Source organism: Dermacentor silvarum, chromosome 4, assembly GCF_013339745.2.
Source record: "Dermacentor silvarum isolate Dsil-2018 chromosome 4, BIME_Dsil_1.4, whole genome shotgun sequence".
Lineage (NCBI taxonomy): Eukaryota > Metazoa > Arthropoda > Arachnida > Ixodida > Ixodidae > Dermacentor > Dermacentor silvarum.
In genome coordinates, this window is record NC_051157.2 from 124,643,671 (window position 1) to 124,670,354 (window position 26,684).

The 26,684-nt window shown below is 45.3% G+C and overlaps 1 protein-coding gene across 2 annotated transcripts in view; it reads left to right on the plus strand.

The window, feature by feature from the left end:
- Window positions 1-26,684, plus strand: part of LOC119450615 (uncharacterized) — a 275,138-nt gene that overhangs the window by 127,203 nt on the left and 121,251 nt on the right. Inside the window, exon 1 of one of the 2 annotated variants that reach the window (XM_037714120.2) lies at window positions 7,434-7,531. The exons of the other annotated variant lie outside the window; for it this stretch is intronic. The gene's annotated coding sequence lies outside the window, so the exon portion shown is untranslated. Of the gene's footprint in view, window positions 1-7,433; window positions 7,532-26,684 lie in introns of those variants that run through there. 2 annotated transcript variants of the gene reach the window in all.

Sequence of the window (26,684 nt, forward strand, 5' to 3'; positions counted from 1 at the left end):
GGATTGTGCGCTATTACTTGCATACTTTATTCGGGTGGCAGTAAAATATAGCTTCGCACGCAGCTTGTTGGGCTCGCCCGAAGTATCTCCCATTGTCTCAGTCCTTCAAGATGTTACAGTTACATCACGAGAGAACTCCGCTCGCCCATGCAGTCGGGACTGCTGCGTATACAACATGACAAGTATGTCAAATGTTTTCTTTCTTAAAATCAGGCTGTGAATCTTTTCTGCTGTTGAGGTTAAGTGGCCATGCCGAGGCGCTCGAAATGTCGCGACAGTTGACGCGCCTGCATTTTCATTTTGCTCATTCCTTGAGAAATGTAGCGGTGATGCAGCCTTTCCACATCCGTTTCATTAGCTAGGTTGAGTATTATTGCAACGGCAATAACGCGGACGCTAGAGGCGCATTCACGCTATCGTCGCCGCCGCCGCCGCTATCAGGCTGTAACACTGACGGCGCAAGGCGCGGCTCGAGCGCGGAGGGTTAGAGTGGTTTCTAAGACACAAGGTGCGTTTGGCTGCAGACACGACGCATCAAATTGGATGCACCGTGATCCTCCACCATCAATCACCTTGGTGTTGAAGCAAGAGCCGCCTTTTCCTTTGCACTACTTTTCATTTGATTTTATTACCTTAAAGACAATTTGGTAGGGGTATTACTAGTGGCATGGATGTTGTGAGCATGTGCATAATGAGCACACTATAGGGTTCCTGCTCAGCTGTTATGGTGCGAGCAGTAAACGTCAAGAAAACGTTATCTGACATTTCACTGGGTTCTCGGTCTCATCTCATGCATCACCCGCGTAGGACACCTGTTACGCCATTGCCGGCTGTCATGGCGCAGCGTGGTACATAGAGAAGTTTTGAGGAAGAGAAAAAATGTGAGCAGCTTGCACTAGTGGTGCAAGGTTGGAGTAAACATCGGAGCTGGTGATCGACCTAGCTTCTTCCAGGTATTACTAGGCTTGGCTAAGCTTTGCTAGGAAATGCTAAATGATGCTAAGCACCGTATTCCGAATCGGCTCGCCGCCGACGCGCAGATTCTCGCTTGGCCGCGCGACGCGCTTCAAGATAAGCGGCTTCTTCTTCGGGTGTCCGGACCTTCTTTGGTTGTCCCATGTCAAGGGTACATGTACTAGCCACAGAGTCAACTGGAGTTCTGCCGCAGTAGAGGCGGCTCCAAGCTTTATCTCACGGAGACGTCCCGGTCAAGCTGCGCCTCTACACTTGCCGGGGCGTGGCGGGTCGAAACCTGCCGAGCCGCCGCCAGATAAGCCGGCTGCTGTCACCGACACTATAGTGCCTAGAATATAGTAAGTATATTCTAGGCACTATACAGACACCGCGCGTGTTCGGCGCTAACGCGGGGAAACGCAGATGGCGTCGGCAGCCGCTGCGGGCTGGCTCGTTGGTGCTGCTGTAATTTCTTTTCTCTCTCTCTCGCTCTAATTTTCTCTTTCTCTGTCCCGAGCACAGCGCGCGCCGCTCGCATGCTCTACTTCCCTCTTCTTAACGTCCCATGTCAAGGCAACATGTGCACGGCATGGAGAGCAAGCGAAGAACACGCCACTCCGCAAAGTGGTTGCTAGGCAACGCGCGGGGACGTCTTCGCCAGGCGCAGTTTTTGTTCGCACTACGCGGCCTAACCAAGAGCTTAAACAGTTCCCACTGTTACAATGTTAGAATGAAAAGCATGTATGTATGGCTGATTAACTCAAGCAGGCTAGGTGACTGTGTGTCCCCGCTCCGATTCAAAGGGGATGCCAGTAAATCATCGTCATCATCATCATCATCATCATCATCATCATGGTTGCTGCCAGGTCTTTGTTTCTTTGCCCAGCTAGCAATACCTTGCGTACTCCGCCAAGCCAACGTGTCACACGCGCGCGCGTATAGTAAGAACACCCTCTGAGAAATTCATAACCAACACTAAACCTTGCTGTCCCTGTCAGTACATCGCCCTTTGGACGGACCCGCTAAAGCTCTTCTTTTTGTGAATTGATCGAATATTTAAAGTCATGTCGGCGACCTGGGAATTTCAAGTGTGCATAAATTGTGGGTGGCCACTGAGACAAAACCGTTAAGCGTCACCCGCAGCGGAGGGTAACTTGCCTGGCGACCACAACGTTAACGACGACTAAAATGATCGTGACAACGCCTACAAGTATGACGACGTGACATCTAACGAACCGCGTACTGGCGATCAGATTCTGGGTGCAAAGAAATATGTTCTTGTTGCGATTATTTTTACTGCGATCGAAAAAGAACCATTGATTATGAGAGCGCGACGACGACACGTGCGACAAGCACCACGAAACTTGGGTGGAGTGTCTTGTACTCCTGTAACTATCATACAAAACCTGAGCGACGTGTAACTCATGCATGTGCCTCCATAAACACTCTCAGGGGATGACGGTTACGCTCGAAGCGAGGTGCCTCCTCGCTAGAGAACCTTCGCAGCACACACGCAATAGATGATCGAGTGAGAGATGGTTAGACACGCAATAACCTCAATTTGCTTGCGGCAGTTCAACGTCCTGAGAATATGTGCCGAGCGTGAGCCCTCAGAAGTGTTGTTTCCCGCCGGTATGGTCCAAGATATGGCGAGAAACCAAAATTTTTATAACCATGTGCAATATTTGTTCTCAAAAGTCTGGCCCTCTTGTCAAGCGCTTAAATCGACCGCGTGCTTCACTTGACGAAATCAGTCACAGAAAAGGAAACAATAAAATGAACCCCGCATCGTATGAACAAAGTTAAAGCGTGAATTTTGACGTCCAGGAACAACACAGCCGTTTATGCGAGAGGCCGCAGTGGAGGGTTCCTGATTAATATGGACGACATGGGGTTCTTTAGAAGGACGATAAATGAAAGCACAAAATCAAGCTAGACTGTTAATGTATTCATTCATAAGCCTATAGTTTAGTTGATCTCGCTCTAACAGGTTGATTAGTAAGTAAAATGAAATTATGACCTTACTTTAGGGTTCCCAATTTTGCGCCAATACCTCGACGTACGTAAGTGTCACATACGCCACTGATGTGAATGTACTATCTCATATTTGGGACGTTGTGGCGCCGCAAGAGTTCTTGAAGCTTGTTACGTTCAGTCTTTGCCACCTTTAAGCCGCTATGTAGTTACCACCCTTAAAAAAGTTCGTCCGCCCTTCCACTCCGTGAAGATGGTTAACCAGCGAAGCTGAAGCGTGCGGCTCCGGTGTTTATCACTGGGTTATCCCCAGCGGTTCGGTAAAGGATTTCTCAATTATGAGGTTACACACACGATCGGCTGCGACAGAGAGAACGACGTCACTGACGGTGTGCCCGCAGTCCGCCATTGTCACTTACGTTGGATGTCTCGAGTTTGCTCTATGGCGTGGTTAGCAGCATTCGCCCGCCCATTGCCGCTTGCGATTCTTCGAAATTAAATTGCTTCAAAATTAAGTCTGCCCGGCACATAAGACAATGAATGACTCATACCTCCGTAAACGCTGCCTCCTAATTACGACGACAGAGGGGAAGTGAAATTCTACGCGGGAATGATGCGCGGCAACGGAGAAAGCTGGGGAAGAGGACGACGAAGGCGGGAGCAGTGGCACGAGCGTGTGCCGAGCACGAGCACGAGCACAACCCGAGGGGCGCCAACGAGCCAGCTGCGGAAGAGATCGACGACGCTCGAGGCAATTGCTGATGATGATAGTTTTCTGTGGAGAGGCGACGCACAGACGCTTTTTCATTTCGCCTAGCGATATAAAGCTCTGCTTCAAAAAGATGGTTGCAGGTACTAATTATTTGTCAGACCCGTTACTGCATTGGTATAACTGTAGTATGTAACGGTAGAGTTACTAACATTACTGACTAACCAAGGTAGTGGCTGTTACTAATTCGTCTCAGCGATCAATTTCAAACGCAGTTAACAGCACCAGATACCTAAACCTGAACCGATCTGGCATATTTCGGAATTGATCCTGTATATGTGCTATAGGCTATGAACATTGTATTGGGAGGAGGTAACTGTGTCTAGGATTGGTAGCTGATACCCATTAGTAACAGTGTTTATCTTGTTTAGTCAGTTATGCTACTAATAACTCTGTCGTCACCAACTGTAGTTACACCAACCTAGTAAATAGTGTGACAACTAAGTAGTAACTACAGCGACCTTTTATTGATATTGCATATTTACCAATAGAGATTTAACTGGGCCCGATCAGATGTCATTGAAATGAATCGTTAAGGCGAGCTGGTGAAGGAACTAAAAGGCAGTGTCGCCAATCGTCTTTTGTGTTTGTGTCTGTTCTGACTTATAAAGCCTCATTTCTAACAGTAACAGTTCTTGTGGCATTCTAGAAACTTATTTACTGATACAGATGAATTCCTATATTTTGTGCCAGCCGTGGTAGCCCAGTGGCAATGGCGTTGCACTGCCGATGTCAAGGTCGCTGGTTCGATACCGGCAGTGGTGCACGATGAAGAACCCCTGGTGGTCAAAGTTCGTCTGACACACATTTCCTGTGGCACGCGCGGCTATGGTTCGTTAAGACACCAGAAATTAATTTTACTGACTGCTCTTTTAGTATCATTTAACACGTACCCAAAGCCCGGTACAAGGCCACCTTCTTTTTTTTTTTGCATTACACCCCGTCGAAATGCAATCACCGCTGCTCGGACTCGAATGGCTGGCATCGTGCTCAGTGGTGCAACGCCGTATAGAAACTAACTCAACGCCGTGGTTCTCTATAGCACAGATCGAGCGATTCGGTTGAGTCACGTGGGTTCTAATGCGGGCCAACGCGGACAAAAATGTATATGCCTCTAAGCATCGCATTGCGCTCGTATTCTACACTCCGTACAGTGTCGTTGTTCCGCAAAATCTGGATAATCACATCCCCCCCCCTCTTTCCATACCCCCTATTTAATATTACTGTCACTTGAAGCGGAAACTTACTTTGCTTTCGTAAAGTTTAGTAAACATGAGAGCTTACTGAAGCTGTCCCCTGAATGCTTTGTCTTATAAAATATCTTGCGACGTTACCTGTTTGCTTAAGCAGAAACTCTATCGAGAAGTAAGGAAAACCTATTAGCGCTATAAGGAAAGAAAAACTTAGGATGGAGGGAGCAGCAAATAGCAGAGCGGGCGCATGTTTATTGAACACACGCTCTTTAGTACTGAACCAGCTCACCCCGCAACGAATGTTACTGAAATTCAATCAACAAGTTTCACATTTCAGCTAGCTGGTTGCATCTGTTACGAATTAAGCATAGCTTACTCACTTCTGCATGTCTTAAATAAAATCATGGACCCCCTCATGGTGGAGAAATTGAAATATCATTGCTTAGCGACATTACTGTTCACGAGCCAATAACTCCAATTTGCTGTCTGATCCCAGTTCGTAGCTTGGCTCTCTCGCTATTCTCGCTCGAGTGCTATTAAACAAGTTAAAGCATTCAAAATATTATGATAAAGACTACAAAGCGAAAAACAATACAATATGAGTAATTGCAAAACCGAAAATATCCTGCACAAATTAATAACATAAACTGCATTCCTACAGTATTTACCATTCTTTCTAACTCTTAAATACAAGCAGAAAGCGGAACATGCAGAAAGCGGGACAAAACACCAGAACACGTTGTTCTAAATCCCCACAAAACTGCGAACATTGCTGCCTAATGTCGTTTACTAAAATATGGCTTTTAGTCCTTTCAAAAATTGCTAATCTAATTGGTGAACGTCAGATATATCGGTTTGTGAAAACTGTCGAACTTGAATAAAAGCTAGCACAACATTACCTATATTTCCATCGGAACGGAAAGTGACAGGCTAACTTAAGTGTGATTATACTAGCCGCAGTGTTGACGAGAAGAGTGGCATGTGAGCCTTAGTTCTGCCATCCTTGCTAACAATTTGGATCTTGACGCTAACCTGGGTTGGTTTGGCAATGCTAGAGGTGGCCTGCTGTAGCACTGTGACGGTCAGTTCTTGTTTTTGTGTCTACGGGGAGCAACGCCATACCACGGCCAGAGGAAAGTGTATTTTTCCAAGATGTCTCTTGCTTTATGTGAGTGTGGCTTTTAGCATACCGGCAAAACACTTTATAGAGTGCTTGCTGTGCTTCCCTATTAAACATCTCCTTTGCCTTCTCCATAATAATCTTCCGGTCTACTCTTACACTTTCAGAGCTAAAGCACTCCATCATTTGTTGCAAGTTATCTCCAGTGTTGCTGAACAGGACAGTGTCGTCGGCAAACTTCAGCCTATATAGGCCTAACTGTTCTCGGTCCCTCCTTGCCCCTAATTCTTACCAGTTTAACAGCTTGACTACTGTTCTAATCATGCAATGAATAGCAGTAAAACGATTGTGTACCTTTGCCTTGCGCGCTTCCTAATCGGTATTTTTGCGCTTTTCCTGTGAATTAAGGCTGCCGTGGAATCATTGTAGATATTTTGAAAGACATTCACTCCTTGACTTAGAAAGTATACTCCTTGACTACTCAATGCCTCCGTGAGCAGGTGATCAGGACGCCGAATTCTAATGACATAATCTGTTCAAGTTCAAAGGCAATGTTAATTTCTAGGGACGGAAACAATCCGCTTTACTTCAGTCGTGAAATTGTTGAAAAGAAACAAAAACATAGGATACAAAAGGGAGTTCTCAAGTTGGTGCGGTAGTATATTTGGAAATAAAGAACGTAAAAAGAGCGTGTTACAACAACAACAGTGTCTCTATGCAGTTTTTCTTTGTGCCTCGTTTGATTCCTGCTGTTTAGTAGCAAAGAAAAATAGACTTGGCATAAAACAAAATATCATTTTAATCAGCCACCACAATATTGCATTGTTTTCTTCCGGCGGAAAAACATACTCATGCACTACACTAACTTTTCATGCGGAAACTGAAACTTGTAACGTGGATATTTCCATACCGGCTGTCCATGTTGTCGGAATCAAAAAGCGGATGGAGTGCATGCACCACCTTAAGATTACGGGTAATTATATCCCCTTAGGTTGAGCGTGGCGTCAGGCTAGTCACTACATAAAAATACTGTTAGGAAAGTCTTCTGTGCGGCCCTACTCCTGAGCGGAGGGTAGTGAAGCGAACACTTTACACGTCATGATCGTAATCATTCACGCTTGTATCCCGAAACGGGACTCCGCGGGAGCCAGGATCGTTGTCCAGCCGCCAGCCTATAGCACGACCGCAACGGCAACAACAACAAAAGAGACGGGGAATAGTTAACAAAACGAGAGCGTGACTTTAGTCGAGTCTGATTGGTCGTCAGTGTCGGCCGCAAAGGCTGTGACGTCGCACCGACCGAGCAGCCAATCCAGTCCCCACGACTGCGTGACGTCACGCATCGAGCGATCGCTCCCTGCCGCGATCGGGGCGCGCGCGCCGGGATAAAAACTCTGGTGGGAGCCTGGAGCGTCCCGCAAAAGTGCGTGCGCGCAGTCAGACGGAGTTCGACGGGCCACGGTAGACCGGGGCCACACGCCAGCGCCAGTTCCCTCCGACCGACGTCTCCATCGGCAACAGGTGCGTCGCTCGTCTATTCCTGACTTCCTGTAGCTCGTGTTAAGCGCATTCAGAAATATTTCGGGAGTTTTATAGAACTGCCTCATAGTAATTATGTCGGTGATACCGAGAAATGTGCCGTGATATCAGCGTCACGAAAACCCCTATTCACCGCGTGGCTGGTGCACCTTTTAAACCAGTAATGCGAAACTCAAAGAGCAGAACTCAAATTTTAACGCCATAAAGGAATCCACACCAGTATTTCCCTTATACCAATCTTTGCCTTATATGAAGTAGCATAATGCGATCATATACCAGCACGCAGAATATCGACAACGGTTGCATGGAATTATTGTGCACGATACATAAGACTTTCTTCAATTAAGTTTTTGACGTCACACTAAAACCGTATTGGAAATCTGCAAGGATGCAACAGCTATATACATCAAAATAGCGATGCCAATAAACTATTTATGCGTGATAAGGGTCGAAATTCGGCGTTCTTGGTGCGACCTACTGCAAGTGAAGCACGAAAGAGCAGGGAGAGATAATAATCACATGCGCTAAATAATCATACGAATTCAAATAGTGATAAATAAAAAGTACAACACATGCGCTAAATAATCATTATCGATAAAACAGTAATTTTTTGAAGTTAACGCATGTGTTGCACCTTCCGTCTGTCACTGTTTCTTGCGCATTATTTACACTTTATATGCCGTTGTGTATTATGAGCAGGTATCCTTGACTTGCACCAAATGTAAAGTGAAATCAATCTGGTGATGTATTTGTTGTATGGCAGTTTAACAGGAGTAAATCACAACTGCTTAACAGTACCTACTTGCAATGGTATACCTCATGCAAGCACATACGTTTGTAGGCATGACGTTCAGATATTGGGCAAATAATTTCCTGGAGTATTATGTATCAGGATAGATAATATCAGGGTAGATAATATAATTTTTCTGAATACGCTGTCTGAACAGTACTGGCAGAATGCATGAATACACGTAGATGGCATCAAGCCGTAACTTTCATTTTAATCTTCTTTGCCACTAACGCATTTTCGTCAATCATAGTGTGACCACATATAGATACTACAGCGGCCCAGAAGACAGTGGTACTGCGTCCGCCTTTGTGTGCGTGTTCAAGCTGTCCTGATTGGCAACGTAATACCTATTCAAGATATGAAAAAAAAAGCACAAGACAGTATAGTTTTCGCACGCACTGCTTTCTCGTGCAAGTAATTTGAAGAGTACATTTATGGCTGATATATGTATTCTCTATGACTATACGTTTAGTGATCTTTTTGTTCGGTGCAATGTGCGACAGCACCATAATACTTCCTGATCCAGCCGCCGTAACTCTAGTTCACCCTTACGGGAACTTATCAAAATCCTGTCCACTAAAGCTTTGCATGCCAAATGTATGTTTGCGCCATCAACAGTCCACGCTGGAGTTCAAGAAAGCGCGGATTACCATCCAGTGCATATAAATAACTCGAGTACTTCTACAATTTGTGACAACCACATTTGCCTGTCCACCCTGCTTGTTGCTTCAAGTCAGAGCCGTCGTGGAACTTGACGTAACCTCCACGGTTCAAACGAGCTAACCGTGCTATTATTCTGCTCCGTTTCGATCTAATGCAACGCGCACACTCTAGAAAAGCAACCCAGATTACCCTTTAAACTGCCTCGCCTCCATATTTTAGAGCATATTATATTTATTATACAGGTCATCTTAGGCATAAACACTTTTGATCGCAATTTCACATGCTCAACTTGAGCATAAACGCCAAATGCATGTTTGGTTCACAGAGATATTCATCTCGCACTAAGTCCACTGCAGATCTCGATGGTCTCCCATCACATATCATTCTGCTGGCACTCCGATCCTTGCTCCTGTAGAAACTTCTCTTTGCCCGCGCGTTTCCGCGCGTATGCTTAATTCCTCAATTTTGTGATAGAAAATTACCAGAAAAGCCGACGCAGCGTAACACCTCATGTCGGATGCACTTGTAACGTTGTATGTGTGCATGTCCCTGTGACCATCGGCAAATCTGCTATAATTCTTGCATATCAGCCCATACTTGTATTTAGTACACCTTTCGACTTCTTTAGGAGCCTCGGTCTGCTGCCAGTTTCGCACTGCTCATCAACACGAAATTCTCAACGAACTCACTTAGTCCCACGTTAAGATGCAGTTGAACAAATCGATGTCTATTTCCCGTTTAACAAGTCCCCGTCGTATGTCAAACATTCCACTCAGATAAATTAAGCAGCATCAATGCTTCTTCATTTTTCAGGCGACCGGTGAAGATTCAGTAATGCTTATCGTTGGACCATACCAGAATCGTAGAACTCGTACGAATTCACAAACCTGTATTTCTTTTTATTGCGCACCCACAATGAGTAATTTATTCCAATCAAATTGGAAATATTTGCAACCATTGCACTGCCTGCTTACCTACAAACAATAAATTGTCCAGTGATCAAAGAACGATAATATGAAGTGATATGCGAAAGATTTCTGGCAACAAACAAATTTCTTAAACGTCCGTAAACAGTCGCTATTGCAATGTCCTCCAACGCCATATTCTGCACTTTCTGCAGTCACACACAAGCCAATCAAATGATACAAAATAAAAAAAGACACACGCAGCACCGTTTTAAGTGCTAATATTGTCACAGCTTGCGCATGAACATGCGTCTTGGCTAGCCCGATCCGAGTGCATGCACAAAAATGCTCTGACGCTCCTTGGAGCCGTAGTCTGCATGTGCGCTCCTTTCTGAACCACGGGATCTACAATGGTGTTTCTGCTACCCATGGAGACTCTGTTTTTCTTTTTCTTCAGCTTTTTATCTACCAAACAATTATTCATAAGACGGAGCATGTGCTTGCGAATACACGAGCGAACGCAAAGCGCGAAAGCGTGACGCAAGAGCCTGCCATGATTCATGCTTATTGGCGGGTTACATTTATTGCTATAGCTCTGTTTGTCTACATGACGCTCTTTAAATGATTAAACGTACAGTGATCTCACGCTATTAACTCGAGAAGAAACAAGGATAAGGAGCAGGAGAGAAGAAGAGCAGTGTAGATACCGCAGATGTGGGGGAGGACGTAAAGGGGTGCCTGATTGGTTGGCGAAAGTGGCAGCAGCCGCGCGCGGCGTGACGACTCCATGTGAGGCCCGCGCTGGTAGGCGTGAACGCAGTTTGAATCACCAGATCATGTGCCTATTTTAATTACACACATGATCAATCAAATGCACCTGATTCCACCGTATTATCCCTGCTAAAAACGTATGGCTTGCTTCAAGAAGCGCCTACACAGTGAAAGTTTCTTCAATGTTGTCATCGATTGGCGCATAAGGTTTACAGGAAATGACGAGATGGCCTGGAGATAAGCGGCAGGGGGAATTAAGAAAGTTATTAATGACTTTTGGAATCATTTACCGTGGGTTCCACTACAATGTTTTGTTTCTTCAACACCTACAACGTCGCCAGGAATGGGAGTTCCTTCATGTAGTGGGGTAAATAGTGTTCTAGAGACATTAAACACTTTTAGTCCTTATATCTGCATTTCTCATCTCCTGCCCTATATTTACTGCGTACTCACATTTTCGGACGCATGTTGTCGGCATGTGTCTGTTTATTTGCGTCCGTGTTATCAGTGTTTTTTCTACTGCTGTAGTCTTCAGGAGGATGCCCAGTGCTGGCGGCACCCCGCTTTGCTTCCACGTGCAACAAACAAACCAATACACTTATTGGTAACATGGTAATAAATAGAAGTAGCGTCGCAAGTTATAACCATATAATAAAGTGTCTGAGGCATTTTTTAAACGTCATACCCATGGTCATATCGGCATCTCACAGTGACTGGTCAGCACAATCCCATGCTTTGAATAGCGATCTGTTCCCACTGAAATATACTCCTCATCACATTATAGCAAACAGGCATAACAAGTGAAGAAGTTTTTTTTAATGTTCGCTTCTAGCAAGCGCATCTTTTGCAGGAGGCTTGCAGTAAAAATGAAACAAAAGTGCACATGTACTGAATGACTTTCATGCCGGAAAAAGTCTAATTAAATGAAGTTATGGACTTTCACTTGCCATAACCACCGTATGATTATGAGGCACGCCGTAGTGAATAAATTCCGTAGTGGAGGCCCGGGAAGGATGAAACCGAAAACTACATGCACTTCAAGTTGCGTTCACACACCTGCTAACAGTACTTTTCTGGCTGTTTCTGTATCCGCGCCACCAAAGCATCTCATAGCGCTAATAGCTTCGGATTAATTTGAACCGCGTGGGGCTTTTTTAACGTGCATCTAATTCTAAGTACGCGGGTGTTTTCTGCATGACCCCCTCGAAATGTGGCTGAAATTTGATCCGGCGACCTCGTGCTCAGCAGCCCAACACCATATACACTAAGCAACCACGGCGGGTTAAGTCGGAAAAGACGCGCCTTACAATTTTATTACAATAGTCGCACAATATTGGACGGTGCTGTGTGAGCCCCTGCGGCTCCATAATCGGTGGTAGTTCTTACGTGCAAAGCGTCAATCATCTTCGGCTCTGCTAATGCCAATATCTTTCTGATTGCGAATTTTATTCCTTGGAGCTGACAGCTTTGTGAGTTGCCGCAACATCCGGTAACAATGCACTAAGCTATAATGTAGTCTTCTTAATCCCTCATTATTATCGTGAAAACACTGAAAGAACATTGAACGCCTACTGTGCCGAAACTGCTACCCATTCTTGCTTGAGCCCGTAAAACAATTGATGGACATGCATTTCCCCCTCTTAAGAAAAAGCAAACTTCATCTGGGGAACTTCATTTGTTGCAAATCGGCTGGAGGGTAGATTGCATTTTTAATATTCGCAGCAATATATAAGCAGTCTCTCTTCCATGGAGCAAGAATGAAGTTTCCAAACTGTTGGTATAGCCCAAATTTAGCACGATTACATATACTAGCTCGAAAACGAAATCTATATATTGCGGAGCAGTCCGGTGGAACGGTGGTTAAAACAGCAATACACATGTCTTAGTGCATCGATGTGGCCTTTTAATGAGCAGTTGTTCTTACAACCACGAGATGCTCTATTTGCGCGGATACAGAAACAGCGCGAAAAGTAATGTTAGCAGGTGTGTGAACGCAACTTGAGGCGCACGCTGTTTTCTATTGCATGTCCTCAGCCCTCCACCCCACCGCCTTTTTTTTTACTAATGACCTTTCATTTGCTATAAGCATGCTTCGCTCCTCAATATGTTTCCACCGCCTGCCAGGCTAAAACTTATAGAAGGTTCAGCAATCTAACAAGTGTACTTGTGGGCGTGGAGTATTGCAGTTGAAGATAGAGCATACCAGTAAACCACTCTCATTTCGAAGCCACACGTGTTCTGGGACTTGTTTGTTGCACTTAATACCCTCAGTAGCTGGGCAGCTGAATAAGGAATTGCGGTAGGAAGACAGCGAGCCGTGGCGAATGCCGCTATTATATGTGTTAACTTAAAACAAATAAGGTCTAAGAATTGGGCCGAACTGAGTCTCAGAGCAATGCCGTATCCCAACACTGCCTACTGCGATATCTCTCTTTTAATGACGCCGCACTGCCACTGGTTGATTCTCAGATGTTAATTATTGTCCGTTAATGTGGGCATAGGCTTTACCCTCCCTGCTTCATCACGTTTTTGAAAAGTTAATGAACCTCTAATACCTCGTGGGAGCCTTTTAAACAATTTACATCGCTTTACTTGCTTCTCATCATTCGGCGCCCGGAGGGACCGATTACGTCGACGAAAAAGATCCGTAACGCCGTAGAGTGCAGTGGAATATTAGAGAGAGAAAGACAGAAAAGGAAAGGCCGGGTAGATTAGTCAGGTTGCACGTGGTTTGCTACCTTACACTTAGGGAGGGGAATGTATCGTTGAATATTACAGCCTAATATACTTCGTCATTTCATGCTTTTTTTTGCGCATGAAAATGTCACTTAGGCTTTACTTCCACACATTTACCGCAATCTTCTTGATCAACCCCTTGATTCTGTTGCCCTCACAGGTGATAGCAGGATGCTAGTGGTAACACACACGGCTGCAGCATTCTCAGTCTTTCACTAACGAGTTGTTTGCTACTAGGTTCGTGCGCTTTAGCGATACCTAGTAGATCACTCTGTATAAACAGATATCACGTAGTTATCATGTCGCAAGTTAGCGCTTGAATACAAAGAACAGATAAGCGTTCGCCAATACTACTGGGTAGATAAAACGTCTGTACTATGCAAACCGGTTTTCTTGCGCTTGTAACACAGTGTCAGCGATGTAGGCAAGTGGATGCAATCTATTGTTGGTTTGAAACCAAGAATCGTGGAGGCTTAGCGGGCGTCGCAAGCGCTGGCCTCACATGTTCTTCTTCTTCTTCTTTCTGGGGTTTTACGTGCCAAAACCAGTTCTGATTATGAGGCACGCCGTAGTGGAGGGCTCCGGATTAATTTTGACCACCTGGGGTTCTTTAACGTGCACTACAACGCAAGCACACGGGCGTTTTTGCATTTCGCCTCCATCGAAATGCGGCCACCGCGGCCGGGATTCGATCCCGCGACCTTGTGCTCAGCAGCGCAACGCCTTAGCTAACTGAGCTACCGCGGCGGGTGGCCTCACATGTGGAAAGAAGCCAACAAGAGGCTGCGCGCGTGGATAACAAAACAAACGTGGTTGCATTAGCGTAGCAGATAACGTCCTCATTTTCTGCCATCATCTCGCATCTCCGTTTTTATACCAGCTGGCAAATATGATTGCACTTGTTCGGACGTTATGGGTGTTAAAAGGAGTTGTCTGATTCTGCAATAACGTTCTGATGCGTGCACGTGGCATCATTGTTTTGCGCCAAAGCAGTCTGCGGCGAAGTTTCATTGAAAGGCCTGCTTAGCTGTCCTGTAGCTGCAGATGTAGTAATTTATTCATGTGTACGTTGCATTCGGGTGACTGCTGTAATTAAGTAACGTGAAACCGAATCTCTGACTGCTCTCCGCACGTTTTGCCAAAGCGGGGAGCACGCTTGCAGCAACTGTGGGAGGCAGCTAATGTACGGCATTCTACATGTCCTGCAGAACAAAGACAACTCCTGTTAGTCACGTTTAACGCCCTGTGCCGACGCTGCACAAACCAGGAGAATGTATACGCTAAATGCCTGCTCAATCTAGAATGTTGTATTTCTGTCGAAGAGACACGCTTAACGAGTGAAACAGTGTGCAACTTTACGACGCAAACGTAAAAGAGGCCAAATAAATTATTTTTTAACATTCTAGTCATGCGTTCAGTCACATAAACTCGTCATGCTGGGTCTGCGAATCAGCGGTCTGCTGCACACATGCAACTCTGTCCATGCCATCTACTGACGTTGCACTAACACGATTATGGCAATAAGGCCAAACTATACACGTACGCGTGCCGGCGCGTGAAAGCTCGCGCTCACGCGCCTTGCGCTTGCCGCGCCTCGCGAGTTACGGCGGTTTGGACCTACAAGACACGCGCCAACGCGCGCCCACTTGGCTCACTATTTTCGTCTTGGTATACATCGTTTCGTACATTTGTGAGGGAGCCAAGGTAGCGACATTTGTCTGGAGAAGATATCTGTGCTCGCAACGCGCTTCGACGCGTACGATCTGCCTTGCATCAGCTGCACAAGCGTGAGGCGCGTGGGCGTGAGTTTTCGCGCGCCGGCAAGCGTACGTGTAGTTTGGCCTTTAGACTTCATTGGCCGCGAAGCCCTCAAGGACGCGGCCAACTTTTCTTTTTTCTGGGAAATATTAAAATACCCCACGAATGATGCTTGTTTATAAAACGACACTCACCTTCACGATAATTCAGAGAAAAATCACAGGCGCCGTTTACTCTAGAACACTTGAGGGCCCTATGCTTATAATGGTGCACGCAAAAAGCGCAAACATTAAATCAGAGAGAAAAAAACAACTTTATTTAAATTAGGATCGTGCTTGGTCACTGTGGGAGGAGCCCCTCTTCCAGGGCCCCACTGGCTATTGCGGCGCGCCGGGCCTGGTCGAGGGACGCCAATTGGCTTCCCAAGTCCAGTTCGGAGAGTCACGCCTCCCACGACCAATTGCTAAGTGTATCGTTAAGTAGCGGCCAGACGGCGTCTGCCGGACGCTGCGTGCATTGTTAAGTGATGTGTTCTAGTGTCGGGGTGGAGTCACACCACGGACATTTGTCGCTGTGTTTGCTAGAAAATATTTTCTGCAGTCTATGGAAATGTGGGTAGGTGTTTGTCTGTCTTCGGCGCCAGTCCCTCGCCTGTCGCCTGTTAAGCTTGGGGTGAGGTGGAGCTTTGGTTCGTCTTCCTAGTCGTTGTGCCTCAAGCATGTCTCTCGGTGTGCTGCCGGGTGTCGGAGAGGCGTCCGTTCGAGCGGTATGTATCGCGGCTCGGCCTGTTATACCTCGAGCCAGATGATCCGCCCGATCGTTGCCTTCCACTCCGGTGTGCGCGGGACACCAGGTTATCCCGTGGTCCATTTGGAGGCTTGGTCCTAGTATGCGAAGGACCCCGGCCGGTAGAAGTCCCCGAAGGAAGAGCCGGCCGGCGTCTTGCGAGTCTGTGAGTATATAAGCCGACTGGCTGTTGGCCTCAGCGTTTCGGATGGCTAGGGCTATGGCCGCAGATTCCGCCGTGGCGCTTGAAGTCGTGCGTACGGACGCTGCTACGGTCGGTCTCCCCCGGTTTGTCGCGACAGCCACATAAGTAGGAGTCGCTGTCTCACCTCTGGGGTATAAGCCCGCGTCAGTAAAGTATGTGTCTACGTCCTCCTGCGTTAAATCAGTGTTTTCAAGCTAGCAACGCGAAAATCACCTCGAACTTCGAAAACAGCGTGAGGTCGCCAGCCAGATTCAAAGCACTTTCTTAATGCCGTGAAAGCGACGCAATAGTAGTGAGCGGTGAACTAACGACATGATGTGAGTTTCCAGGAAAATTATCAAATGAACAAAGCTGCGTCCACACAGAACACATCGAAGCGATGCGATCACTACTAAATGTTCGAATGACACGTGGTTCCATAAATGGTGAACTAAACTCAAATGTTCCCAAATTCCTTAATTGTACTGTATTTTTTCTTGTACACGAGGGTGTTCGCCGCTTCATCGAGAGAAACTCAGGACAAGTTCACATTTCACGTGACACTTCGATGCAAAAACAAATTGTTCTCGGCCCAGATAGGTTCAGAGACACTGGGAATGCTAGACTGCCGTAGATAACTACGTCATAAGTGTTCAACGGCGGCAGAGAGAGAGCTGTGGCATTCTGATACTGTGCAAAGAGAAATACCTTTTTCAATTATGAAAATGAGCTCACACCACAAAAAATTTAATTCTGTTATTTGAATTAAACCGAACTTCAGCTTGGTTTCATGATGATATCGTGCTGTAACCACCACTCTAAACTATGGCACGTAAAACCCCAGAAAGAAGAAGTATGGCGCTCATAAGCGTCATAGTCTTGAAGCATCCGCCATTGAACATGAGTCGCCGTGTTTTCTTCTTAAGACACTATTATATTTAAGCGCTTATGTGCGTTCTTATTCTACGAAAACAATTATTGCACAAGACACGAATATGTCAGGACCGAGAAACTTCACAATTTCCAATGTTCTAAATAAGTGTTCTTTTATGCGTGTGATAGAGCGACAGCGAAGTCTAGTGCAAATCAGCGCACGAGGATAAAGGGATGATCTATAAAAAATAAACTCCGTTTATAATTATAAAAATAATATTAAATACATCTATGAAACTCTTCCCAAGTGTACATTAAATATAGCGTTTTCTGCAAATAATATTGCTGAGCACACGATACATTCAGTGCCAACATCATTATTTGTATACAATTATTCTCCGTGCCAAAGGTACAAGAAAAATTTAATAATTTTGAATGAATAGCAAAGTTTTTGCACTGGAGAATTGCCCGCTTGTTTGAATTTTAAACTCCGACTTATGTCGAAGGCTTGAGAGATTTCTGTTTGATTTTATTTGTGGATGAACACACAATTCCCTTGTTTACGGCAGGCATGTTTCACACTTGTGTTCTCGCGTATTCGTGTCACTGAGGAATAGAGATTTTTTTCCGCCGTCGTGTAGTGCTACGTCTATCAACGCCGTTAGCTTTGTTTGTTCTTTTTGTTCTCGGAACTGCAAACTGTTTGATTTTTGGATTGCCGTATTGGAAGGACGTATAGTAAGGGGTCAGAGAGCTTGCTCTGCGGGCAGATCGTACAACTTTAGTTAATCTACTTCTTTGCGTTCTCTAGTGTTTCTCTTGCAAGGCGGCCTGAGATGCCTCAGCTACGTTCTTCGGCTCTAGCACTCCAAAGTCCAACTCATAAGTAGGTCGGCGCCTGTCAGAAACTCTTGTTCAACCGATCAGCGTGTCATTGTCTGTTCGCCTGCATTCGCACTGGTGCAGCGATCGACACACGTCACGCTGCCTGTTCGAGTGACGTGGAGGTCGTTGGACTTCGGTCTAACCCACGTGCCGTTGAGAGAAAGGGCGGGACATAGTTCAAAATTTTACGAATGCCCTAGTTTCGCCGTGGGAGGTTGTCGAACTTTCCGCCTTGAAATGCTGAAATCCTTTGCGTGCCCCAACAGGCATCAGAGCACATGTCACTAGTAAGAATACAGCGTATCATTTCAGCGTGCTGGCCCCTGTGTTCTGCCAATAGTCGCCATATGCTTTTCAATGATGTATTTGCCGATATGACTTCGAAAAAAACTGTGAGTCTCAATTTTACGTGTTCTACTTCTTTTCTTTTCGTTATCTTTTTGCATGGCAGACAACGGTTAACATAGAACAGAAACGCTACAAGAAAAAACAAACGTTAAAGAGGACCCCACGGGGTAGGTTTTGCGACAAACGCAAAATAAATTATTGCCGAGAGTTAATTTCCATCTACTTGTATCGTGAAGCTACGACACCGTGCTGTTATCCTGCTCAAATATGACAGACACTGTCTGTTTCTGCAAGTTCCTGCGTGGTTCTAGTGTTCTGTTTGATAATTCACACATGTACAAGTTCACATATTCACCCCTTTCATTCTGACGAAACAGGGAGTGAGTGCTGCAACAAAAAAGAAGGCATATAATAATGAAAATTGCTCCCGTGCACCGCCTAAAGAAGTGAACGATTGTTGCGAGCTAGATCAGCAAAACAACTTGTGCAATTTCTTCTTACTTGAGGCTTGACAACATTTATTGCCATTTTGCGTTTATTTTCACCCTCGTTAAAATTATTATGCAATTTAGTTTTTTTGTTCCTTTTTGACTGTCACTTAGTTTAAGTCAACGAACCTGCGTATACTATACTTGTATGCAGCACTTCCGGTTTGCGCAACAACGTCGTCTGTGCATTTTCTCTTGGTCTTTGCACTAAGAAAAGTTGCAATGCCGCGAGTTTAGTACTTCGCTAACTTCACAGTCTTACTTTTGTCGTGTCTGTTTTCTGCAGGTTTTGTTTTGGAAAATTGTAGAAGAAGACAACCGCTTCCGATGTGTCTTCTTTTGTTAAAAAACTACGAGGCATCCACTTCTGACAGTGGCATTGGCGGGAAGTCTGCGCTTGGTGAACGCCAAAAACAAGCATTCTTAAGAAAAAAGAAGTTCATACAAAGTAGTGAACCGCAACAGCTTCGCGGCTTCAATAATATCGAGGACGGGATCATTCCCCGTTCGGAAAAGAGTCGCACCGCAGTCTTGTTCAGCATCGGAAACGTTTCTCTTCAATATTCACAGCGTGTCAGCTATGCAGATCGTGCGAAGAAATACTGGAAAACCTGTCGTCTTATATTTTTTTCGTTAGGTGTTCTTCTGGGACTTGGAATTCTGCAGCTCATTTCGTGCGACACAACGCGGACAAAACTGAGACATGCAGATGCACCCGATAAGCATGCCTCGATCCTTCTTGAAATTCATCTCATGGGAACCATATCTGCGCGACCAGTTCACGCAAGTGATCGACGCGCGTGCACCCCATAAACTGAGAACCCACTTCTCTATTGAGACAGTAAGCGGGATTTCGGGATACCAAAGGTCGTTTCATAGCTCATGATGAGCATTTGTGGGCCTTTCACAACTGTCCTTTCACAACCTGTTGAGAAAGGACACGAGATCGTATTCCAATGGTTGCTGAGTCAATGTGGTATCCTTTGAAACGAGCAAGCAGACGCAGCCACTCGATGTTCACATGACAGTGACAATTGCGTCGCTATCCCGATGTCAAGAACAGATGCAGTGGGAAAGTTCCGTGCGCTTGCTCGCGAGTTTACGTTGGCCCAATGGAATTCGCAGACTATCCTCATCTCAAGCTCCGCCTTCCACGTGGCTTACAACAACGGAAGGTCACTCTAATTTGTCGTCTTTGTCTTGGAGTAGCGTTTGCTAAGGCATACTGCTACGTCATCGGAATGGCCACAAGTCCATAATGTCAAGTTAGGGGGCGCGAAGAGACGAGAGCGCACCTTCTGTGTGACTGTCGTCGTTTCAATGCACAAAGAAAAGTCGTCAGCACCACGCTCTACAAGACTGACAACCATGTCCTTGCGGATACCAGGATTCTTTGACACTGTTCCGAGCCTGCGTCGGCCCGAACTGCTTTGAAAGCGCGAGTGTGCTCTTTAAACGAAACGGGACTCATCGAAAAACTATAGAGTGTGAGGACTGATGCTTTCCTTCTTTTTTTATGTTCTCTCGTTCTCTCATCTTTTCTTCCCTTACCCCATACCCTGTGCTGAATAGCAAACTGGACACTTCATGTGGTTAACCTCTCTGCCTTGTACCTCTTGTTTTCCCTCTCTCTCTCTCTCTCTCTCTGGGCATTTCAACAAGAAGTAGGACGCCAATGCGTGCAGTGATATTTTGGCCTTATAAATCTATAAATTAAGCTATTCAGACTCCTCGATCCTCGGTTACATAAGTATGTCATAAAATGTCACTTGAGTACGCTCACAGCGCTGGCAAGACAGAGCTGGACAAGGTGGCGTGAATCTTGCTTGCTTGCTTGCTTGCTTGCCTTTAAAAGTGGCTCGTACCCACTATGGGGGTTTGGCCAAGAATCGGGTGATTGAAGGGAAGCAATTATCGGAGACTATTAAGGATCACTTTTGAAAAGTTTTGAATGACGAAAGGAATTTTTTCATATAAAATTTAAGAATTTAGCAAGGAAATTGTCCTGATTCAATTATGTACCCCACAACAGCTGCACCAACATCCATCACTGTCACTGTCAGAATCACACTGTCAGAATCACAACATGGTTTTCGTAAGGGACGGTCAACCGAATCAGCATTATTAGAATTGAAAGAACATGTACTAATAAACATTCAAAAGAAACTAATAACTCTAGCCTTATTCATAGATTTCAGCAAGGCATTTGATTCACTTGACCATAAAATTTTAGCACATAAGTTATCAATCTGTGGAATACGAGGTAAGCCTTTATCTTTAATTCGATCTTACCTTACAAACAGAAGCCAGTTAGTATGTATCGGCACGCACAAATCATCTTTACTAACAATAACGACAGGCGTACCGCAAGGAAGCGTATTGGGACCGCTTCTGTTTAATGTTTATATAAATAGCATAGTTAACATTGATTTGACAGTAAAGTTCATTATATATGCGGATGATTGCACCGTGCTTCTTTCTGGTCCTGATGCGACCAAACTGGCGGTTGACTGTAACAATATACTTGACAAAATTGTTCGCTGGTCTTCCTCAAACTCACTTAAAATGAATCCTTCAAAAACAAAAGTTATGTTTTTTCGAGCCAGAAACAAGGCTATTAGGCTGGAACACGTCATTAGATTTGGTAATGATGACATTGAAATAGTTGAGGAACACACTATTCTCGGCATTACACTATCTTCAAATCTTTCATGGGATTCACACATTTCAAACCTTTGTAAAAATCTTGCGTCTGTCAGTGGTGCGATGTCACGTTGTCGTGCGCTTCCTTTAAATATTAAAATTAAAATATATTATGCATTGTTTTCTTCTCTAATTAATTATTGTAGTTTGGTCTGGCTAACAACAACTAAAACGAACATACAAAAAGTTGTAATATTGCAAAAAAAAGTTATAAGACAGATCGCCAACCTTGAATATTGTGAATCTACTCAGAGCGCTTTTCAAATCTTCAACATAATTCGCATAAAAAACATGTATGACTATCGTGTTCTGGCGTCTTTTTATCATTCAAATAAAATATTTAGACGGTTCTTAGAAACAACGGCGAGCTTAACTGTACACAGACCTGTGTTAAATACACGCAGCACAGACACGTGGTTTCTGCCACGTTTTCGAACAGATTACAAACTTCAAATGCTACAATACAATCTTCCTTTACTGCTGAACAAATACAAAGAAACGAAATACATGTCGAAATCTCAGTTGCGAGCATTTTTTGTAAAAGTGTTGTAATAAATATCTTGTATCAATTTTTTTAAATGAAATACTCATATTTCTACCTGTTTTTTCTTGTGTATTGAAGACACACTCTTTATATTTTGATCCTATATTATTTTTATTTGCTGTTTTTTGTTTATCAACATACACGTATGCTTAGATGTCCACTTCATTATTGCTAAGTATCTTGTTTTTGCCGTTTCGTTGTATCTGCCTTGTAACGGCTACCTGGGCCTCTGTCAAGCTGTCTACACAGCTTTTAGCCTAGGTAGCCATCCAGTACTGTCTGGTGAATAAACTGAATGAATGAATATGACAATGTCCGAGAGAAGAGGCACTAAAAGATAGAATATTGGGTATCGTTAAATTTATTCCAGCACTGTTAAATATTTCTTCTAAAGCATGTTTTCTTAATGAGGAAAAACGGCGGCATGACAGGAACAAGTGTTCTATTGTTTCGTCTTCACCACAGTATGAGCACAAGGAGGAGGGCGCCAGACCAGAGCGATGCAGATAAAAGTTTAATGTAGGAATGCGACATGTGAATTTCGTAAAGAGGACTTGAAGTTTTCTATTATGGCAGAATTTTCTGTTCCAAGGAAATAGGAGGTGTCGATAATCAGTTAGATTTGTTAATGGCAGGTTCCAGGAGTCTTGCATGACTGCCCGTCTGCTGAACCTAGCCGCGGTTATGTAAGCTGATACAGGAAGAATCGGAAGGATTGGACCACTAGCGTGGATCTTCTAAAGGCCTTTTTCCTCAGTCTCAGCTTTTTCTTTCTCAGTGCCCGCATCTTCCAGAGCGCGTGGCACAGTCGTAACTTCTTTCTTAGCGCTAGCTCCTGAAACCTAGTGGCATTATACCCCCGCCAAAATATAAGTATCGACTTGATGCTTACTGAACTAGAAAATACAGAAGGACAAAGCAGTGGGGTCATAGGAAGCGCCAGACAACATTGAGCGTTTTGCGAAGTTAAACTGGAGAAGTGGCGTGAAGTAGGGATTGCACCGCGTTCTCGCGCGAACCGACATAGAGCGATGGGAGGCCGCGGTGTCCAGTTCGGAGCCGGCTGCACAAACGTAGCTGGTGGGCTGGGCTCGCCCACCCTACGCGATATCGAGCCAACCCATCAATAGGCTGTAAACATAAGGCTCAAGAATTAATAAATGTTTTAACCACCACCACCCCCGCCTCATGCGAAATACGGTTTTAGGCGAACAACGTGGACTACGTCTATGTGGTGCTGACGACAACAAGCGAGGCGGCACCTTCTGGAATGACTTCGTAGTTCACTTCACGAACCCGGCGAAGTACTTTGTAGGGTCCAAAGTATCAACTAAGCAGCTTCTCAGACAACCCCTCGCAATGGATCGGAGTCTACACCCAGATTTGGTCACCTGGATGGTATTCGTTTTACCAACGCCGAAGGTTGTAGAGCCGTACTTCTGTAGCCTGCTGCTTTGTGATTTGTTTGCGCGTGCGTGGACGAGCTTCGTCTGCGCATTGAGTAAGTTGCTCGACGTCAAAAGCAAGTGAAGCGTCGATGTCGTGTGGTAGCATGGCGTCCAGCATGGTACTGACCTCGCGCCCATAGCGAAAACGGAACGACCGGCTGGAATCGCGTGGTTTCCTGAAGGGCTGTCTTATACACAAACGTATACAACGTACAGCAGGACCTGATACCATGTTTTATGCCGAGCGTCTACTTACATCGACAGCATGTCAGCGATGGTTTTGTGTAACCGTTCCGTAGGACCGTTGGTCGGCGGATGATAGGGAGATAGGGAGCTTCAAGATGTCCAGCACAGTTGGTCTGTAAAGCTCCACAGTTGGTCTCCACAGTTGGCGTCGGTGATGAATTCTGAGGGGGCACCATGTCTGAGGACTCATGCGATCTATAGAAAACTGAGCAACTTTGTGGGCCGTGGCACGTTGTACAGCTTTCGTCGCGGCGTAGGGTGTTAGGTACATTGTGGCGACATAAGCAACTTGTTTCCGCTGGCTGACATGGAAAATTTTCCCAGCAGATCTATGTTGATTTGATCAAACTGCGCGCTAGTTGGTGCGATGGATTGTAGTAACCCACCGGGCTTTATAGGTGGCGCTTTTCTGTGTGGACATTCACTCAGTCGTGCCCGTAACGCTTCACAGTGGAAGAAAGTCTGAGGTAGTAGTACGTCTGACGTACTCTGGCAAGCGTACGTGATAAACCCTAGTGTACAGATCTGAGCTCATCATGTCAGGCAAGGAGAATGTCATCTCGGAGGTCGGCAGGTACCACCAGCAGATAGACTTTGTCGCGGACACTCGAGTTTTTTTTGTACAAGACACCCTTTCCAAGGCAGAAGGTTGAGAGACTGGGAGAAAAGTGTCCAGGTATGGTAACGTAATTGTCTTCTACCTGATCGGTGACAGGTCATATTTTGGCATGCTCACGCTGCCGTAAGATCAGGTCAGATGTGGTGAGGGTCCCAAGGAATCCGTCACCTTCGTTCATGTCTATTATTGCATGGTTCGCGGGAGCGCGAGACAATCTTCGTGTTTGCGGCCCGATTTGTAGACAATGGTAACAACTCCTGCAGGCGTGTGCTGGTTGCCAATGCGGGACTCGTAAGCTCGCCAAGAAACACAAGAAATGGTTCTCTGTCACCACCTCGAAAGGGCACCCTAATTTCATAACACACCCAACTGCGAGAATATGTATGTTAGCATGGAGAAATATCAGTGAAACTATCAGAATTCTGAATGAGGCATAGGGTAAACTGGAGCAGAAGTAACTACTGGTTTCCCTCATTTTCACCCTGTTCAGGTCTATTCGGGTTCTTGGCCTATCTCTCTGATTTTCGAGAGAGATAGAGAGAGATAGCTCTTTAAATGAAAGAGTACAGAGTTTTGTCAGATTAGAAGTATTTGCCTGCATGCCCCTCTACAAGAGAGAAGGCAGGTCAAATGAGAGAAAATGCTAGTGCAAGGGTAGCCCCCAAAACTGAGGAAAATATTAACTTGGTATGTCGTTCTCACATCTGGGATCTTCAGCGTTTTCCGCAGCCTGAAAGCATGCGTTTAAGAATCACAGTTCTATTTTGGCTGCTCACGTGAGTTTCATACGGTAAGCACTTCTGTTTTTCTTTTCTCGTTTTCTCTTTTTTATTTTCGCATTTTACGTTCGCCAATGCAGCCCACCAAACAAGAGGAGTTGACAAACTTCATACTTCTGAGATGGGAACAAGCAAACAATGTTTGTTCATTAGATTACAGAAGACACACAGACGAGCACGTCGGCGTGTTTCGTAGATGTTGTTCTTACGCTCTTCCGCCGTCTGAAATAAACACAAAGCTAAACTCTCCCAATACCTAGTACTATATATAACTTTCGGCAAATATACGTTGTCACGACGAGCCCATCGTATTTGCTGAAGACCGGTTCATCTAAAACGAAACATCGCGTTTTCATTCCTGCGATAGCCGCTGGCGCATGTTCATACGCGAAAATATTAATCAAAATGTGCACCCACTGCACGACTTTATGCGGTATAAACGCAGGCCACCGATAGCTTGATGTAATCATTTATTAAAAATTGCTCAGCAATTAAGCCTCTGCGAAGTAACTCTCGAACTCTCCAACAGGTCTCATCACGCTGACGGCTGCGTTTTGCACTTTCGATGCGGGTTAGCGCACAATTTGTTTTAATACGAACGCAGTCTGCGTGAAGACTCAACTATTTTGTTTCTAGATTTACGTTTGCATTTGGACTATCGCGCAGTGGCAAACCAAATGTTACGTCGGGCGATGAGCGTTCATAGAAAAATAGCCGGACTATTCAACAGCACTTTGGCGAGCAAGGCGATATCTATGGCAGGGCTGTACTTAACGATGCCCGCCATGACATCAGACCTGACGTCATGATCACTTTCGTTCATTTCCTTCTTTGTTTCCGACTGTTTTGATACACTTCTCCCCGAACTGAACGCTAACTACGGTAGCTGTCTTCAAAGGCATTTGCTAGAAAGAATACAACGTAAATCAGACAAGAGTACAGAAATCTTGAGGACTACACACGGTATTGCCATTCGCAAGGAAGTCTACGCCAATAATGCCATAGGACGGCCCTCCTATTCATTCTACTTCTCTCACAACACTGTATAGGCGAACACTGACGACGAATAAGAAAATATGCGGACGACGTTCGCAACGAGCAGTGCACTCTTTCAGGAAATCGAGGTGCACGGAATGGGAGTACTGCCCGTGAAGTTCGCCCACAGTGTGCGCCGGATAATGCATGTTTGCTCGCCGAGCAAACTCGGTCGCATTCCCGTCTCGTGTTCTCATAACGCGAAAGCGGCCTTGAGGCAACGCGCTGCAGCGAATGTCGCGCAGACGCCGGCTGCTCTTGCTTCCGGTTCGCTTTTCGCGGTGCTTTTTTTTCCCCCGTTTGCCAGTTGTTTCTCTGTTCGCTTTTTATTTGTCTTCCTCACAGTCTATCCGGCCCTCCTCGTTTGCTTTCGTTGCGAGTGCTGAGACGCTTGAGCCATGCGCGAAGTAAACTTCACAGCGCCAGGTTAACGTTATGCGGCCACGGAACAAGAATGGCGAAGGCGAATGGCTCGACCTCGTTTTTTCATTTAGTTAGTTATTTGTCGACAGGCGCTCGAAAGACGCTCTGTCGAGAGGTGTTTGGTTCAGTGAAGCCCTCAGATAGCAGAGCA